Source organism: Alligator sinensis, unplaced genomic scaffold, assembly GCF_000455745.1.
Source record: "Alligator sinensis unplaced genomic scaffold, ASM45574v1 scaffold280_1, whole genome shotgun sequence".
Taxonomy (NCBI): domain Eukaryota; kingdom Metazoa; phylum Chordata; order Crocodylia; family Alligatoridae; genus Alligator; species Alligator sinensis.
In genome coordinates this window covers 7,041,737-7,055,161 of record NW_005841835.1, presented here as the reverse complement: position 1 = coordinate 7,055,161, position 13,425 = coordinate 7,041,737, and the positions used below count along the sequence as shown (strand labels likewise).

The 13,425-nt window shown below is 37.7% G+C and overlaps 1 protein-coding gene across 1 annotated transcript in view; it reads left to right on the top strand.

Annotated features, from left to right (window-relative positions):
• The first annotated feature begins 3,887 nt into the window (after nt 1-3,887).
• LOC102371433 (neuronal PAS domain-containing protein 3) overlaps nt 3,888-13,425 on the top strand; it is a 200,985-nt gene continuing 191,447 nt past the window's right edge. Inside the window, exon 1 of the mRNA XM_025201705.1 lies at nt 3,888-3,918. The gene's annotated coding sequence lies outside the window, so the exon portion shown is untranslated. The remainder of the gene's footprint in view (nt 3,919-13,425) is intronic.

Here is a 13,425-nt window from a genome sequence, read left to right as displayed (position 1 = left end):
TGATCTGTCATGTTTAGAGATACCTCAACAGCTGGCTGACTTGTCCTCTGTCAGGCTAGTTTGTCCTGTGCAAATCTTCTGTCAAATAAGGAAAAGAACTGTTGGGAGAAAATTACATGGCAGTTTTAGAGTTAGTGATGAATTTTTCTCTCAACATACCAGCTGTGCCAGCAACACTATTTTTTGTGGCATTAATCAAATATCTTGCCTGCAGCACCTTCACTTTCCCAAAGGCTAAAAGATGAATCTGTCAAAAAATTTCATTGGGATTTGCCAACAGCTTTTCTAAGCTCAAATACTAGTCCATGCACCTTAGAAGTTTGATGAAGCTTTTAGGGATGTGGCTCTGGGAATTAAAAGTTGTATAGGGTAATTTTGCTTTTACAAAGCAAGAATTCAAAGCCATCATTGCAGTGAACATGATGAAGTTAAGGAGTCTGGGAAAAGGCCAAGTACTCAAGCTTTATTAATGTATTCCATTTACTGGCTTATAGCTAAGTATTTATTTTTAGTTGTAGTTTTGCAATTAGCAAATTGCAAGAACAATTGAAGGCCACCGAGGGAACTTACCACTACCAACTTCTGTAGACAGGAGAAATGGAGACAAGTTTAATTTGAAGTTCAGAGAGACAAAACATTCACAAATGCAAAAAACACATTATATCATTATAACAATATATTCATTGCTTATATTAACTCTTGAAAATTTCAGATTGGACCACATCACAATTAGGATTATATTTTATTATAAATTATTTTCTGACAGAAAATCCTGTTACCTTCACTTCTATTTTTTATTATTGATAATTATTTCCGTTAGTAAATTTCTTAGCTGAACGTTACAAGGTCAAATCATAAACTTAAAGAAGCACTAGATTCCCTTCAAACTGGAGGGGTGGGAATTTGACCTATCTTGATGTTCATTTAAGCCACTACCTAAGTAAAGTCACACCTTGAAGCCAGTGTTTCTTGGGATTTTCTTAGTAGAAAGTTGTGCTACATAGTGCCCCCCTAAAAGTTGCAAAACTCAGGTATGGTGTCATCTTATGGGAGGAAATACTTTGCACCATCAGTGTGTAGTTAACTGAATCAGAGAGGTGTGGGTGCAGTGTCCTGGTTATTTTGCATTGAAAGAAAGCATTTCCAGTTACTGCTGCTATCTAGGTACCCATGAGTTGTGAGGATTCACGAGTCTTCCTTTACCAGGGTTGACTCCATCAGTCTCAACTACAACTAACTCCTCTAGCTGCTTGCCTCTTCCCTTGACTATCAGCTTTACCTTGCACAGATTGACTTCAAAGCCCACTGTTTCTCATCCACATTCTTGCAGTAGTTGTCTCAGATGCTAAGAAATGGCAACAAGCCCATACAGAGTTGAATGGCATTTGCACCATGCCAAAGGCTGCCAGTAAATCTAACAGTATATCACAGGCACTGGCTCACTTTCTTTAACCATTAGGAAGGCTGTCATTAACTAGTACAACCAGATTTAAGAATATCAGAAGTGCCATACTGGTTCAGGCCAATGGTCCATCTAGTCCAATATCCTGTCTTTGATAGTGGCAGTAGTGGATGCTTTATAGGGAGAGCATATGAACAGTTCTATCTAGAAGAATCTATCCCTGTCATACATACACTCTTTACATCTTTACCTCTTTACTGCTTTACCTCTTACCCTAGGACTAGGATACTGCTTCACATGCCCTACTATCACCCCATTGAAGACTGTGCTAAACAGTGTGGTAGCCTGAGTATGTGGCAGTCATGGAATACTAAAAAAAAAAAAAAGAAAGAAAAAAAGAAAGAAAAAAATTATCACATCACTGGCCTTGTCATTTCTATTGCTCCCTGTTCTTCTGCTCCATGATAGACCCTGCAGTGGTTTTGAAGCTCGCTTCTCTTCAAAATGGCTTGTAAAGTACAAATTTCTGCAACTACTACCAGTCAGTGAAGCTTCAGTTTCAACAAACTTGTTATGGAGGGAGTTCAAGATGCTCCTCTAATCTAAAACTGCTGGATAACTTAGGAAGTGCAGGGTGCCTCAGATAAGGTTTCTTTTCAAAAAGTACCTTTCTTTCTTTCAGGCCTTATCTGTGGAAAAGAAAAGTACTTTCTCTATTTTATAGGAGTCCTCAAAATTTAAAAAAATTAAGAAATAAAAAAATCCTGAAAAATATGCTGTAGCTATGAATTGGAGACATCTCAAGACCTCTGTATGAAATGCCTCTTGTCTTACATTAAGAAAAGTTAAGCAGTTATTTTAAAAGTTGGAAATGGAAACTGCATCCAAAATAGGGAAAATTTTACTCTGAAGAACTGAAAGGGATTAATGGCGACCTTTATACTGCATGCCCAAAAAAGGAATTACAAAATGCTAGAACCTCTGAACTCTTTGTATAGGAGGTATGCTTTTTAACATTTTGTGTCCATATCCACTTGTAATGATATCAGTTGTTCATCCCATAGAAGGATATATCAGAAATAACTTCTATTGTTTTTCTGTATGCTAACGGCAATAAAAGCAGACAGCAATCAGCTTGATTGTTGTTGATAATAGAGTTCCCCACCAGCAGCATGGATAGCAGCGCAAAGTTCTAATTCACTATCAAATCCAACTCTGTTTTATTTCTGATACATGTATATTTTTGTCAATTTGCATTACCTCATTAGCAAAGGCATCTGTGTGATCCTGGCTAAGATTAGAGGAATAGGTTAGGCTATTATTACATTGTTTTGAACGTGCTCACAACCTACATGAAAATGAACAACCCTAGCAATGATTAGCAATATCAGAGGGTACTGTGGTTAGAGTTACTTTACCACAGAAAAATAGTTTGCTTAATACATTTAATCATTTTCGAAAACTAATTAGAACCTTTCCAAGGTAAGCTGATTACCTGTTTTTTTTAAGTCTGCCTGCCTGCCGATGTGCTACAAACCTTGCAATAAAGGAACAGAAAGTGAGCTATTTTAAATTATGCCATTGTATATCCAAAATGTATATTATTTTGGATGTGGTGTATTTTACAATTTGACAACTTGGAACTTTGTAAACTGGCAATTGGGCACAGGCGAAGGTATCCATTTATCTCATATATGTCTTGTTGAGGCAAAGCTGTCAGAAGAAATCTTATCACATGGTGCCCCATTTGTTTTCTGTAGTGATTTATGATGGTTTTGAAAAGGTCTTGTGATCCCATAGGCTGCCACGATTCTCTGACTTTTCTCTGTCAATGGATCAGATTTTTGACATTTTCTTAGAGCATTCAGAAAAGATTTGATAAATCAGCTTGCAGTGTTTATTTTAATTGATCTAAAGCCCATTCCTTCAAGAATTCATCAAAAACTCTGACAGGGTCTGGGTGTGCTGCAGTAAAATGAAAGAACTGGGTTGGCCATGCTTCTGTGATGATGATATAGATATTTTGTTGAAAGTTTATGCTCACAGACGAGAAGATGTCATAACTAATTTAGTATGTTGTAAATCTTTTGACGCAGATTCTAATTCATAAATCTCATCCATCACATGTGATTCATGAAACGATAGACAACCTTTGATGAGAAGGTACTTTTGTGTGTGTTCCAAGTTCTTTGCATTTTTTTTTCCTCTTCAAAAATAAATCATTCCAGAACAACAGAATTCTATTATGAAAGTGGTGCTGTAAAGGTCTCTTATCCTTTTGCATCTGTTCTTCCAGTCATAAAGGGTAACATTTCTCCTTTTTAAGATGTAGATTAATAAAACTTTGCATGCACATGAACTTCAGTTTATAACAGGAAGAAAATTTTACTGATTGTGTTGGTTCTGGTTGAGGAGTAGTCAAATTTGGCTGGTATAACTTGGATCTCTTTTCTTCTCTCACAGGAACCTCCATCTGTTGAAAACATCACCACAAACACCTGTCCTGATCAACCACAGTCAGTGTCTTTGATCTCTTCCCTCATTGTTTTTGGGCTTGGTTGGTGAACCTTTAAGGAAGCCATTGCAGGATCTGAGCCTCTCTCTTATCAGCCAATCCACTCTTTTTCCTACTACTAATTAGAAGAATTGTTACCAGGTGGTGGCTGTGGATGGTCAAGGAGGGGTTTTGTGGTGGTGTATTTGTTCCTGCAATTTAGGGAAATGAGCATGGGATGACTGATAAGCAGGCTGGCCTATCAGGCAATGACTGGTAATAAATAAATTAATGTCACTCAACTGAGTTGTCAAGAAAACTCCTGAGGCCTGGTATTAATCTGTATGTTTGTTTATCTATGTTTCTATCTCCATATATAAGTTTATGTACAAAATATGAAGCCCATGATAAAAAAATATGAAAGTAACAAAGTCAAGAACTCAGAAGTTAGCATTAAGCTTGGCAATGCAACTTCATCCTTCTGTGTATGCATTTTAATAATCTAACTCCACTTCATATGGGATGTTTGTGGCACAACCAGGAATATAACTTAACTTTCCTAAGTCCTAGTTCATTAATTAAATACAAAAAAAATTATTCTTTTCTTAAATGTGTTCTGTGTCACTACCAATCCATTTTTGCACTGAATGTGGCCAGCACATATGTATTGCTTGCATTGTGGTCTGGACTTCTAGCTTCACATCTGCTGAGGAGGGAATGGAGCTTGAGAGTCACTTAACACAGTTGGCATATAGGAAGGTTGACGGGGCAAAGTAACATCTCTGCACATTTTAGTGGCAAACTGTACTAAGCTGTGCTGGTTAAATGATTGTATTCAGAGACCTGTAACTTGGGGATTAAAAGCGTCTTTCTGACTACAACTTCCAGCTTCCTGTTGCAAAGACTGAAGAAAAAATTGGGGTTTTTTTATATGTATATTTTTGGGTGTACTTATTCCTTCCCACCGCCATTCTTATAAATGGATGAAACTTTACAAATTCAGGCTGAGGAAGAGACCAGCCAAAACAATTTTAGCTGGAATGCTTTGCTATACTGGTTGTTGAGCTGCTCTGAATGGCTAGAGCAGGACAGAGCATCCAAAACTGTGATTGTAACCAAAATTCTTAGTTACTGGTCTAGTGTAGGGCTTTACTGATGTTTTTGGAATTAATTCCCCAGAGCCATTTGCTGCCACCTTCATCCTTATTGTAAAGAAAGGGTGTCAAATGCACCACCCCTAGGTCAGATCTGGCCCACAGAGCTGGGTCATCTGTCTCCCAGGCTTCATGAAGGGACTTCCCTGCAGCTGGTCAAGCACTGCAGTGCTAGAACCTTTGCTACTGGAGCTCCAGCACTGTGGCTCTCACCAGCTTGGCTATCAAGCACCTGGGGAAGAGCAGCAGTGCTGGAGCCCTAACAGCACCACAGGAAGAAACCCGCCACTGTAGTTTATCCCTGTGGTGGCAGCCAAGTGCCTGGGATTCTGGGCCTCTCTACCGAGACCTGCTGAAGTGGGCACCACATCTGGCAAGGGTAGGGGGAGAGTGGAGGGGTCTGTGGGCCCAATCTAGTGTGTGGGGCCAGCCTCATAGCATTAATTTGGTCCATGAATTAGTCTGTAGCACTCATTCAGCCTGCAAGGCCAGACAGTTTTGACACCCCTGCCATAAAGGATTGAGCAGTCAATAATTTCTGCTGCTCTACATGACTCAAGGAATAGGACTTCTATTCATGTTCCTGTTTCATCTGCCATATTCCCTTCTGCTGAGTAATGCTGCAATCACTAACCAATGCGGCTACCTTTTCAAACAGAGAAGAAACCCATCAGTATGTTTTTTCCAAAGCAGTGTTCTGCTCTTCCACACAAGAAAATGATCAGTTAAGAGTGGGAGCACCACAGTGTTCTCTGGCATTGTGAGACATTGATTCAAGACCAAGAAGATATAACTCAGAGAGAAGGGTGGATGAACTGGAGTTTCTGATTGTCTTTTTACCCAGACTTGTCCTCATTCTTTTCCCTCTTCAGTGCTGAAGCCCTTTCCAGAAGAGTAACAGCAATCATTTGTTTGCCTAATTCTTAGTGCTACCCAGTCCAGAAACCACTTTCAGAGAGAGATTCCAGTCTAGAGACTGGCACCTAGGCTTAATATGCTGTTGGCACAGATCGTGATTCTCCATAAAGCTCAGGCTATATTTAATACCCCAATCATTTTAATCTAGTCTGTCCCTGCTCACTCCTGACCTACAACACCCTGACTATTCCAGCATTGGCTCTCTTCTGAATAGGGACTTGATACTGCCAAAATGTACTAAATTATATGACTCTGTTTTGTGAGGAGGATAAATGCACATTAGGGTTTAGACTGGAACCACCAAAGGACCAGAGCCATTATACTGAGGCAATCTTAAAAAGCAGTTTGAAAAATGAACTGGACTCTTAAAGAGGGCAATTTTTAGAAGTGCCAGCAACTCTTAGCACAGTCCTTAAAAGCCCACTGCATTGCCAGCATTAGAAAATTTCCAATACATCCACAATTCAAAGATTTTACAAAATTGTTATTTATTTGACCAACTGCCAATGCAATCAGTGGGTAATGAACTTGATGTTTTAGCTATAAGATAAAGTAAGACAGACAGAAAGCACTCAAAATCTGCAACAGCAGGATTGACAGATTTTTTAGTGTTACTTTCTCCATCAAAGAAACAAATAATTTGGAATGTAAATGAACAGTAGCATTAACTAGTTTCTCAAATTCTACTGAGGTTGCTCAAGCTTGTAGTGTCAGTTACTTACTTCAAGATAGCTGATAAAAAAATGTGCTTTGAATATTATTTTTAACCAATAAAATTGTTTCCCTCCAGAATTTTCAGTCTTTCAACCGTCCAAAGTGTATACCTTTCTGAGTGGCCAGAATAAATAAGAAAATGCTTGATAATGAACATTTTTGGGGGACAAATACCAAATGTGCCAATCATAAAACAAAGAGAAAAATAAGATGGGGGGAACATTACTATTAAGAATTAGGATATTCCATGTCCCATTAATTGGCAGCTTGAGAACTGTTTACAAAGGAAGGAAACCTGTTTTTAGAATGACTATTGAGGATAGATTTATTCAGAGCATTATGTTTTTAAATCTCTCTCCTACATTACCATTATGTACAACTTTACTAATACCATTCAAAAACTTCCTATGGCCAGATGGTCACCTGACTTATTCCATCTAAGTAGCTGTTCTCTACTCTTAAAAAATAAATTCTTCAGAGTGATTATTAGACTAGTGAATTTCTGGATCACTCAACAAGCCTCACCTGATTTATTGTACAGAAGCAATGGTGGATGCTAAGGCTGATCAAATGATGTTTCTCCTTGATGTCACAGAACTGGTACCTACATCAGCTGAAGACATCCGAGCGGATATTGACTGAGTTAAGAAAGCATATCCTTGCTAATTAATTCCTTTTGCATACTGGGTTGCTGTTTGGTACACATGCTTGCATCCAACTTGAGAGGTACCACGGTAAGCAGGTGTTGCAACTGTCTTAGCCCAAAGGTATCACAATAATTTTACCTGGCACTGTTCCAAACACAGACTGGAACTAGCTGTTGGAGATGATGTCAAAGAGATTGATAGTGTGAGCTATTTTGGAATTTCCATTGATTAATTGTCTCTCTCGTTCCTCACCAAAGGCAATGCTCTGAGTTTCAAGACTATGTATTACAACTTAGTTTATATTTGCTTTTGTCAGTTCAAAGAATTCTGGGAATTTGATGGATCATATCTCAAAGGAGGATTGACAGAGGTGGTGGAAAATAGCAGTGCTGCTATGTACCACACCTTTCTCACTGACCAAGAAAACAAAGAAAAACTACCAGCCCTTAGATCTGTTGGTAGTGATACAAGTATTTCTGTTGCAGTGTTGGCAGCTCACAAAGTTAGTTAGCAGTTATGCTAGGAATCATCTCACTCTTAGAGTTTCATTAAAGGTTTCTATTTTTTTTCTCTGCTCTCAGTTTAAGAATAGTTTGGTTTAAAGCATAGGAAAGTAATTGAGTTTACCATGTTGAACTGAGGGAATTACTTTTATGTGTGAGGCAATACTAGATAGAAAGTGCCTCTTTTTATATGCTTATTTTAACCAACAAAGGGCAGGTCTACACATTCATTAATGTGCATTAAATTTAGTACCTCCATTGTGAGATACTAGAAAAAGGTTCTTTAACCTAATTTTAATACACATTAGTGAAAGGACAGTCTTTTTGTGATTAATACACATTAAAGCGCATTAAAGCACATGTGTAGGTGTGCCCAAAGTGGGCTGTATTTCAGCAGCCAGGCTTAACAAATACGGAAGAGAAATGATATACAACTAATGGACATAGCATCGCAAGTCGGTGTTAACAAATCAGTCATTGCACTAAATGCTTCTCAAATTCTGTTGTAGAAACAATTAAAGTACTGATGGTAGTCTTAAGTTACTTCAAATTGTCTGGCACAATTGATTCACAATTATGTTTACTCCCTGAAGCTCCTAACTACTAAGTCCTCCATCTACTTTATAGTTCAGCAGAGTTCTCCTACCTGCCAACTGGCATACTCAATATCCACTGTAAAAAGCCATTATGCTGGGTCCAGGAAGTCTAAACACATCACATTGGTATTAATGATAATTATGAAATCCTTCTGTATGGCCATATAATCCCTAAGCTTTCCCAGAACTGAGAAAACTGAATGAGGTTTGACATTTTTTTTCTCCTTAATTTATATGATTAAAGGGTCATTGCCAGTGATTTAAGGACTCTGCCACCAGTCAATTAGTATTTGGAAGAACCTTGACTACTTTCTAGAGTTTCACGATAGCAAGCATTCTCGTTCTAAGAAATGTTATCATTAACTGATTGGTATATACCACACAGCAAAAACCCAAACTATTTTTTTCAAATAACTATTCTTTCCACTTAAAAGTTTACTGTGAAGTTGTGCCTGTTATTGAAGAAGTCAGATGCCCTCCAAAATCCATGGGATTTAAATCTGTCACAATAAAGGTGCTGTAGTTTTAAACTGAATAACTGGTTAATCCAGTCTGGCATCCAGCCTCTGGCACTATGGGACCATCATCCTACACGACCCGGAAAACTTCAACCCAAATGATTAGCGTTTGGCAAAGTTATAAGCAATTGAAAACAGGGTTGTTTAATAGTAAGAATCAGGCCACCTTAATTATAGACAGTGCTTTCAGTTCCCTTTATAATAAGATTTACAATTTCATGCTCTTCATGTGGGAGCACTATGAGTCAGACTCTGCTACCAAGATCTGCTTGGCATGATCAGGCAAAGAGCTGTGGACTACAGGGACAAGGGAGTAGGGGATAAGTTGCTGTTGCAACTAGCTGTGCCAATTCAGCAGTCACCAGGGACTCCTTCATTCTGCAAGAGCCTCTAACTGAAGAGGTGCAGCATGTTTCCCCCTTCCTTTGCACTGTCCATGCCAGGAGTCCATCCAATTTTCTTCAGTTTTTTAGTGCAAAGTTTTACTACAACCACTCCTGCCCCTGCTCTGACAAGGGCGCTTAATTGGCCTCATTACTGTTAGATCTTCCCACCACTGGTTTGTTCTCCCCAGTTCAGGGAGTGTGCATGATGTACTTTTGTTTGTTTTAATGCCAACATACTGAGCCATTAGAAAAGAAGGCACCACTTAGGCCATTACCCAGTCAGTTTTCACTTTAAATACCATTCTTCCAGGCACAAAAGGGATTAGACTTGGTTTGACTGGAGCAGTGAGTTTTTTGGTCTCTGCTGCACAAAACAGGGAGTTATTCTGTCTCCTTGATGATAAGTTGCTCAGAGTAAAAAAAGAAAACAGAATTTCAGTCATTGAATATTTAATTCTGGGCAACAGTTTAATCAGGAGTGGGATTTGGGCAATTGCTCTAGCCCCCACCTAACACGGTACAGTTTCAGTTCTTAGTATTCCTTAATTATCCCACTGAGATGTTTGAGGAGCAACTAGTAGTAAATGAACTTGGCAAATCAGCTATTACCCAAGTAATGAAATACAAATACATATGTTTGACAATTCTGTAGAGAAATCGTTGAAGCCAGGATTCTCAATGGATTGTATTGGCCAAGAGAGAAAAAACAGGTGTTGTTATCAAAATTTGTCTACAAACAGTTTGACTAGAGTTTTAAAATAATGTGAAGCTTTCTCCCTCCCAAATGATCCCAAACATGTCAGTTAATGTATGGAGAGTACTGACTGTCAAATAATGAATCAGTAAACTGTGGCGGTTGCACACACTGATGTAGTCCTAAATATTCAAGGATTTTGCATTAACATTATATCTAAGGATGCATATCAACTTTGCATCTAACCTTAAACAAAGGAGAGATCAGCTCTACTGAGAAAATTGATTTTATTCAACAGTAAGGCAAGGGAAATTAGTAAATTCAATATTTGTAGAAAGAAAATAAGCAAAGCCCACAAGTGTTGGTGGTTTGAGATTGTTCTTTGTTTTAGTAATTATACCTTTATATGTTAGATCTCATATTTGTACTTTCAGAAGTACTCTGAATAGTTTATTCATCACTCATATCTCAGAGCCACCAGTTTTCTGCTCAAGAGTACAATAAACTTGTAGCTAAACTAATTCAAAGTAAAATTGGGTTTTAACTTTACAGCTGTAGCTATCTTATTCTGTCTGTCTGGGACATTAGAACAATTTAATTAGTAACCAAATGTCAGTTGCCTCAAGTTCCTTTTGCATGATATGTCAATGTGCTAATTTCTCAAATTAACATAATATATTATTTAAGCTGTCTTTGATTTCAGGAACAGAATTGTTTATTTCATCTGAAGCCCTTTATTCATATACAGTAGGACACAAATAGTAATAGTGGATCAGGATGAATTTACTAATGTTTACAGCAGAATGATAAGCCATTGTAAAGCTATGAAAGCCTCCCAAACCCCATAGGTCCACATTTTGCCATTAGCTGTACCAGTTTAAACAGTATGCTGCAAGAAATATTGACAGGTCAAGTACAGCGGGGAAGAGTGTGTGTCCCAATGGCCTTTACACTGACAGTTTCTCCCACATTAAAGAGTTAACTAGCAGCCAACCAGCTCAGAGTGGGAGCTAATGAATGAAATGGAGATTGATATAGACTCTCTTTGGAGTTGCATCGATCTGTATCTTCTGAACTCAGCTTAGGAATTCTGCAGGCAGCATTGCATGAGTAACCCTGGCATGGTGCCCATTAGCAAATAACTCTTTTAATGTTTGTCTTCAATTGATTCATTTATTGTTGTACTGACTACGATTGTATTCCTGCACACTTGTTTGCATTTTGCCATTGTAGTACCAAGTTGTGTAAAGGTTTTATGGCATGAATTAGTCTTTGCCAGCCTAGGAGAGAAGCAAAGTGCTTACATAACTTACTTTCCTCTTTCTCTTTCTCTCTCTCTTTTTCTCTCTTTCTTTTGTTTTCTCTTTCTTTCCCCCTTTCCAGAATAGCATATTTAATTATTCAACCAAGATGCATACTCGTCACAAGAAACAACCAAAATCACAGTCAGTCGAGTTTATATATATAATTTGCATTATTGTGCTACCTTAGTTGATATCCAAGTCAGAAGAAGTTGCAATACTTATATTGTGACTGTGAAGTGAATTGGGTTTTCCTTGCTTTCAGTTGATGTTTGCTTTAAAATATTCCCAAGTTATACATTTGATAGTATCCCATAAGAACAACTTTGTGGCCCAAAGTGTCTCTGATATGGAAAAAAACCCACAAGGGGTATGGAAATTTTACAAGTTGTAACTTGAAAAGACTTCTAGTTGTTTTGCTGAGCATGCTGAAGAAGAGAGGGCTGAGAGAATTGAGAAATAAGGATTCCTTATTGAATTCTGCGGAGGTCCTGAGGGCAAGTGCTATATAGCATAGGGGCTCAGTCCACCTTCATGATTCAACAGATGTTTTATGCCCTATGGCAGGGCCATCTCTCATATAATCACCCTGCTGAGTGTACTCCTTAGTGAACCAGAGGGGCACCACCAGGGCATTACAACTCATTCAGAACTCTCAATTACAAGGACTTTGATGGTGATACTTTCAGAAGCTCTCCGTTCTTCCCTTTTGGCAAAGATAGGAAATTCGTGCAGTTATTCTGTAGGACATAGTATCAACTGACTTAACACCATCTTCACAGGGGGTCACAATGACGATTATAGAGCAGTCAAACAAAAACTAAACTCTGAAGTTAATCAGAAACAACAAGCTAAAATAAGTAGCAAAGCTGGCTGTAGTGAATACAATTCTCAAACACTTGCAACATTTTGTATAAACTCTGTTTCTGGTCAAAAATGGCAGTTCTAGTTGTGGTTTTTTATCAAATTGGGCATCAAATCTGGTTCCTTGCACCCAACATTTGAGACTTCTAGATTGCATATTATGTAATGACCTATATATGTATAAAACCAACTTCTCAAAAGTTGGAAAGAAGCATTATGGAGTTATATTTCTGTCTACAGCAGAGACAACATTAAAAGAATGGTAGAACGTATATTTTTAGTGTTCTTCAAAAAGAAAGTTAAATAAAGTAATTGTGTGTTTAAGAATTAACTACATTGTTCCATTTGCTGTGTTTTTTCTGTCAGAGATGTTATGTCTGTCTTGTTTTTCTTGCACACCAGAACCCATCAGCTTAGGCAGAGATATTTTTTATGGTAAAATAATTGTTTTGATAATAGGTTTCAAAGGAGCATCTATAAATCAGGGTGGAATCTGATATAAAAATACAAGTTTCTTTAGAAATTAAAAAAATGTTTCAGAAGGTCTAAAAGTTGTAAAATGTGAGCATTTTAATGGAAAAAGATGGAGAATATAGTTATCCTTTTGCTAGCATTTCAACTTGATCCTTGCAACTATAAACAGAATTTTAAACATCATTTTCTGTAACTTCTAAGCTCAATTATGCCTCTACCAACAGTTGTCAGTATTACATTGTATTAAGTTAAAAAGTTTAAGCGAATTTTCATTATACTTGTAAGCAAAGCAAATTGCTTATTACAGTTGTTATTGGTTAATTGCATAGTTGTAGCCAGCTACATGCTTTGAGTAATAGTTTAAACTAGTAAAAGCTAGAAAACTGTTATTTGTACTAAGTGCAACCTTTCTTATTCACCTTAATTTACAGTAAGTAAACTCTGGTTAATGCCCATTCCAAGAGGAATGCAGATAATACCAAATTATCCGGTAGTGACCAATTATTAGGAGCTGATAATTGTACGGAGGAGATGCACTTGAAGGAAATCAGAACAATGGTGATTTAAAACATAAGGAGAATTTTCCTATAGGTGAATTCACTAGAGTTTACTGTAGTTCAAAGCTAACGTCAGTCAGTTTTTTGGTTCTGATCCCCACCCTGATATAACTCTATTGATTTCTTTTTTCCACCAGCATACCTGAGATCAGAATCCAGACTGAGACCAGTACATCTTTCAGGAAAAAAACCAGAAAAAAAAT